This window comes from Pan paniscus, chromosome 1, assembly GCF_029289425.2.
Source record: "Pan paniscus chromosome 1, NHGRI_mPanPan1-v2.0_pri, whole genome shotgun sequence".
Taxonomy (NCBI): Eukaryota; Metazoa; Chordata; class Mammalia; order Primates; family Hominidae; genus Pan; species Pan paniscus.
The window spans coordinates 103,209,638-103,215,645 of NC_073249.2; the positions used below are offsets into that span (position 1 = coordinate 103,209,638).

General features: G+C 43.1%; 1 protein-coding gene across 2 annotated transcripts in view; it reads right to left on the reverse strand.

Moving 5' to 3' along the window:
* The window catches only part of RNF115 (ring finger protein 115), an 82,136-nt gene that overhangs the window by 75,831 nt on the left and 297 nt on the right, over positions 1–6,008 (reverse strand). The gene's annotated exons all lie outside the window — the stretch shown is intronic.

Below are 6,008 nucleotides of genomic sequence, written 5' to 3' on the forward strand. Positions count from 1 at the left end.
GGAATTTGGTGTACTGATTATTTCGTCACCCAGCAACTGACCATAGTACAAGATAGGTAGTTTTTTGACCCTCATCCTCCTCTTACCCTCACCACCTCAAGTAAGCCCTCGTGTCCATGTTTATGCCCATGTGTACTCAATGTTTAGCTCCCACTTTTAAGTGAGAACACGTGGTACTTGGCTTTCTGTTCCTGCTTTAATTCACTTAGGATAATGACCTCCAGCTGCATCCATGTTGCTGCAAAGGACATGATTTCGGTTTTGTTTTTTTTAAATAGCTGTATAGTATCCCATGATGTATATGTACCACATTTTCTTTATTAAGTCCACCACTGATGGGCATCTAGGTTGATTCCATGTCTTTGCTCTTGTGTATAGTGCCACAATAAACATACAAGTGCATGTGTCTTTTTGGTAAAACGATTTATATTTCTCTGGGTATATACCCAGTAATGGATTGCTGGGCAGAATGGTAGTTCCGTTTTAAGTTCTTTGGGAAATCAAACTGCCTTCCACAGTGGCTGAACTAATTTACATTCTCACCGGCAGTGTATAGGCATTCCCTTTTCTCCACAACCTTGCCAACAACTGTTATTCTTTGACTTTCTAATAATAGCTATTCTGACTGGTGTGAGATGGTATCTCGCTGTGGTTTTGGTTTGCATTTCTCTGACGATTAGTAATCCTGAGCATTTTTTCATATGCTTATTGGGCTGCATATATGTCTTCTTTTGAGAAGCACGTAGGCAAAAAAACCAAAATCATACCAACCACACTCTCAGATTATAGTGCAATTAAAATAGAAATCAATACTAAAAAGGTCTCTCAAAACTATACAATTACATGGAAATGAGATAACTTGTTCCTGAATGACTTTTCAGTAAAAAATGAAATTAAGGGAGAAATCAGAAAGTTCTTTGAAACTAATGAAAACAAAGATACAGCATACCAGAATCACTAGGATACAGTTAAAGCAGTATTAAGAGGAAAGTTTATAGCACTAAACACTTCCATCAAAAAGCTAGAAAGATCTCAAATTAACAACCTAACATCACACCTAGAGAAACTAGAAAAACAAGAACAAACCAACCCCAAAGCCAGCAGAAGAAATAACCAAAATCAGTGCTGAACTGAATGAAATTGAGATGCGAAAATCCATACAAATAAATGATAAACGAAACCAAAAGTTGGTTCTTTCAAAAAATAAAATTGATAGACCACTAGCTAGATTAATAAAGAAAAAAAGAGAGACGATCTAAATAAACACCATCAGAAATGACAAAACTGACATTACCACCAATCCCACAGAAATACAAAGAACCCTCAGAGACTATTACAAACACCTTTATGCACACAAACTAGAAAACCTAAAATTCCAGATAAATTCCTGGAAACATACAACCTCACAAGACTGAACCAGGAAGAAATTGAAATTCTGAACAGACCAATGACGAGTTCCAAAATTGAATCAGTAATAAAAAACCTGGCCAGGCCATGGCTCATGCCTACAATCCCAGCACTTTGGGAGGCAAAGGCAGGCAGATCGCTTGAGCCTAGGAGTTCAAGACCAGCCTGGGCAACATGACGAAACCTTATCTCTCAAAAAAAAAAAAAAAAAAAAAAAAACAGCCAGGTGTGGTAGCACATACCCGTAGGTCCAGCTACTCAGGAGGCTAAGGTGGGAGGATCACCTGAGTCTGGGAAGTCGAGGCTGCAGTAAGCCATGATCATGCCACTGAACTCCAGTATGGGCGACACAGTGAGACCCTGTCTCAAAAAATAATGAAAAATAAAAAACTTACCAATCAGAAAAGGCCCTGGACCAGACACGAAGAAGAGCTAGTACCAATCCTACTGAAATTATTCCAAAAAATCGAGGAGGGACTCTTCCCTAACCCATTCCATGAGGCCAGCAGCATTCTGATACCAAAACCTGGCAAAGACACAATGAAAAAAGAAAACTCCGGGCCAATATCCCTAATGAACACAGACACAAAAATTCTAAATAAAATACTAACAAACTGAACCAGCAGCACATTAAAAAGCTAATGCAGGCCAGTGTGGTGGCTCACACCTGTAATCTCAGCACTTTGGGGGGCCAAGGCAGGCAGATCACTTGAGGTCAGGATTTCAAAGCCAACCCGGCCAACACGGGGAAACCCCATCTCTACCAAAAATACAAAAATTAGCCAGGTCTAGTGGTGCAAACCTGTAATCCCAGGTATCTGGGAGGCTGAGGCACGAGAATCCCTTGAACCCAGGAGGCAGAGGTTGCAGTGAGCTGAGCTCGTTCCACTGCACTCCAGCCTGGGCTAAAGAGCAAGACTCTGCCTCAAAAAAATAAATAAATAAAAATTAAAAGCTAATCTACCACAATCAAGTAGTCTTTACGCCTGGGATGCAAGGTTAGTTCAACATAGGCAAATCAATAAATGTGATTCATCACATAAACAGAATTAAAAACAAATACCACATATCAGGCCAGCCGCAATAGCTCATGCCTGTAACCCCAGCACTTTGGGAGACTGAGGCAGGCAGATTGCTTAAGCCCAGAAATTTGAGACCAGCCGGGGCAACATGGCAAAATCCCATCTCTACAAAAAAGAAAAAAAAATTAGCCAGGCATGGTGGAACGCACCTATCTACTACTACTCAGGAGGATATAGTGGGAGGACACATTGAGCCCACAAATTCAAGAACAGCCTGGGCAACAAGACAGAATAAATTCTGTCTCTATTTAAAAAGAAAAAAAGAGGCCGGATGCGGTGGCTCACACCTGTAATCCCACCACTTTGGGAGGCCAAGGTGGGCATATCGCAAGGTCGAGATGGAGACCATCCTGGCCAACATGGTGAAACCCCGTCTCTACTAAAAATACAAAAATTAGCTGGGCATGGTGGCACGTGCCTGTAGTCCCCACTACTTGGGAGGCCGAGGCAGGAGAATTGCTTGAACCCAGGAGGTGGAGGTTGTAGTGAACCGAGATCGCACCACTGCACTCCAGCCTGGTGACAGAGCGAGACTCAGTCTCAAAAAAAGAAAAAGGGAATATACTGTATATTTGAAAATTGCTAAGACAGATTTTAAGTGTTCTCACCACGCAAAAATAAGTATGTGAGGTAATGCATGTTAAACAGCTTGATTTAACCATTCAGTGTATACATATATCAAATCATGCTGTACACTATAAAAAATATAGTATACAACTTTTAGTTGTGAAAAAAACATGATTTATTAAATATTTCTCCCTTCTTCATCAACTCCCTCTTCCTTTTGCTACCTCACAGTCTTTGGAATTCTCAATCTGAAATGTACCCATCCCTCAAAACTCAATTTAAATCCCACTGGCCACACCAATGCTATGAAATTCCCCTCTCTGAATCCTAAAGCACATATCCTCATTCCCTTTATGCTGTTACTTTTTCTATGTTTGCCTTGTCTTTCCCCAAAAGCTGTAAGATCCTTAAGGGCAGGAGCCACATATCACTCCCTATCACCTCCAGGACACTCAGCAGAGAACTCTGGATATATTTAGGAAGAATCCGGTTATACTCAATTATGTTAGGCCTCAATTTACAAATCAGACATGACAAATAAATATCACACCAAAAAGATCAAGAAACTTCTCCAGGCTAACTAAGGCTTAGAAAAACACCTATTCAGCTTTTCAAATTATCCCTTTGAAGTAAGGACTTAAAGGTGAGAAGAAAAGATATAATCAATTGGGGAAGTTTAGACTGTCTTCTCACTCTTTTTTTTTTTTTTTGAGACAGGGTCTGGCTCTATTGCCCAGGCTGGAGTGCAATGGTGCGATCTCAGCTCACTGCAACCTCTGCTTCCTGGGGTCAGGCAATCCTCCTACCTCAGCCTCCTGAATAGCTGGGACTACAGGTGCATGCCACCACACACACGGCAAATTTTTTAATTTTTTGGTAGAGACGGGGTTTCTCCATGTTGCCCAGGCTAGTCTCGAACTCCTGAGCTCAAGCGATCTGCCTGCCTTGGACTCCCAAAGTATTGGGATTACAGGCCTGAGCCACCACGCCTGGCCAACTTCTCACTCTTAAAGGCAAAACAGTGAACAGCAACTTAAAAATCAAAAAAGCTAAGGATGGAATATTCAACAAGGCATCACATTCAACAACACACCACTGGTCACACACATACTGGCTGAATTCCAGACTCCCTCTCTATGTTAAAAGAGTTCTGCAGGCTCTGATGTTGGCTGGAAAAAAACTAGACACCTGCTCTTCCCAGCACTGAAATATGGCCAAAAAAAAAAAAAAAAAAACATAAACACACAGCAAAATCAGCAAACAAAACTAAGTAGCATTTAGGCGGGGAGCAGTGGCTCACGCCTGTAATCCCAGCACTCTGGGAGCCCGAGTCGGGTGAATCACTTGAGGTCAAGAGTTCGAGACCAGCCTGGCCAACATGGTGAAACTGCATCTCTACTAAAAACACAAAAATTAGCCAGGGTGTGGTGGTCGTGCACCTATAGTCCCAGCTACCCGGAGGCCGAGGCAGGAGACTCTCTTGAACCCGGCAGGTGGAGGTTGCAGTCAGCCGAAATCATGCTCCTGGGTGATAGACAGAGGCTGTCTCAAAAAAAAAAAAAAAGAAAAAAGAAAAACAGCTAAGTAGCATTTAGATGAAACTATGACTCTGAAGTAGGGGGTGCGGCAAGTAGAGAGGAAAGAATGTATCATAATGCCTTAAACAAAACTTTTGAGTGAGAGAAGACTATAAAACACCCTTTAAGCACTTACTCACTGGACTCCATTTGTGTTTCTAAGAAATAAGATATACAGACTCACTTCAGAAGGTTTTCTCCTACACTGTATCTGAGACACCATAAATATAAACATACATTATGTTGCCACTCTATCACAAGACTGAACCTGGACACTTGTAAGGAAAGGAACAACCATAAAGACAGTTGGCCAAGGACAGGATTGACATTCACCCTGGGGGAGCTCCTCGTAGTAGCTACAACCCAACCCAAAACAGCTTCTGGGTTTGTGATGCTGGTGCTGGCTAGTATGCTGCATAAATGTTGTTTGTTTTTGTAGAGAGGGGTCTCACTGTGTTGCCCAGGCTGGTCTCAAACTCCTGGCCTCAAGCAATCCTCCTGCCTCGTCCTCCCAAAGCACTGGGATTACAGACCTAAGCCACCGCGCCTGATCTACAAAAGTGTTTTCTTCCCAACCACAGCACTGCCTCTCAAGGGGCTAACACTCTGGCAGAAACTCGTGAAAACCAATTTCACGTCAGAGGAAGCATCCCCAACATTCTGTCCCGGCTCTTTTTCTTAGGTGAAGAAAGGGACAGGGCGGGGGGCGGAACAATGATATTAAAGACACTGGCAGCATGACAACCAAAATAAACGAAGTTGAAACAGTACGTCCTGCTTTCTTCCTAAAGCCATTTCCTTCAATAGTGATAGGAGTGCAGACCGTCTGCAAGTCATTAGCACGCTGCTGTTTTCACTTTCACAAGGACCCTGGAAACCACTGAAGAGCAAAATCCCCCTTTTCGCCCCACAGATACCTTCCAACCCCCTTTCTGTGCTTCCTTCCCTAGAAAAAACCGAAGAGTGACAATCCTCAGCAATCCGCTATTTCGCTTCACTGACAAGGGAGGTGGCGGGGGCAGTGGGGGGTGAAAAGTGGAAAAGAACACAGAGGAAGGTGAGAAGACACAGTGGAAGAAGTGTGGGGGGGAGGTCATCGTAGGAAAAAGACCAGGTATAAAAGAATGCAAGAAAATTGAGGGGAGAGTTATCAGAGGGAAACTTGCTAAGAAAAAAAAAAAAATTAAGGACACGGGAGGTAAAGAGGTGAGGTCAGGTGGAGCAGCCCAGGATGAATTAAGAGGTGGGCAGGAGGTACGGGGCCGAGGCCGTGATGCCCAGGGTTTAGGGCCGGCGGCTTAGAAGTGGGCAGCAGGTATTCGGCAGACCGATGTCCGGGGAGTCAATGATGTGCAGAAAGCTCCAGACCCAGTTC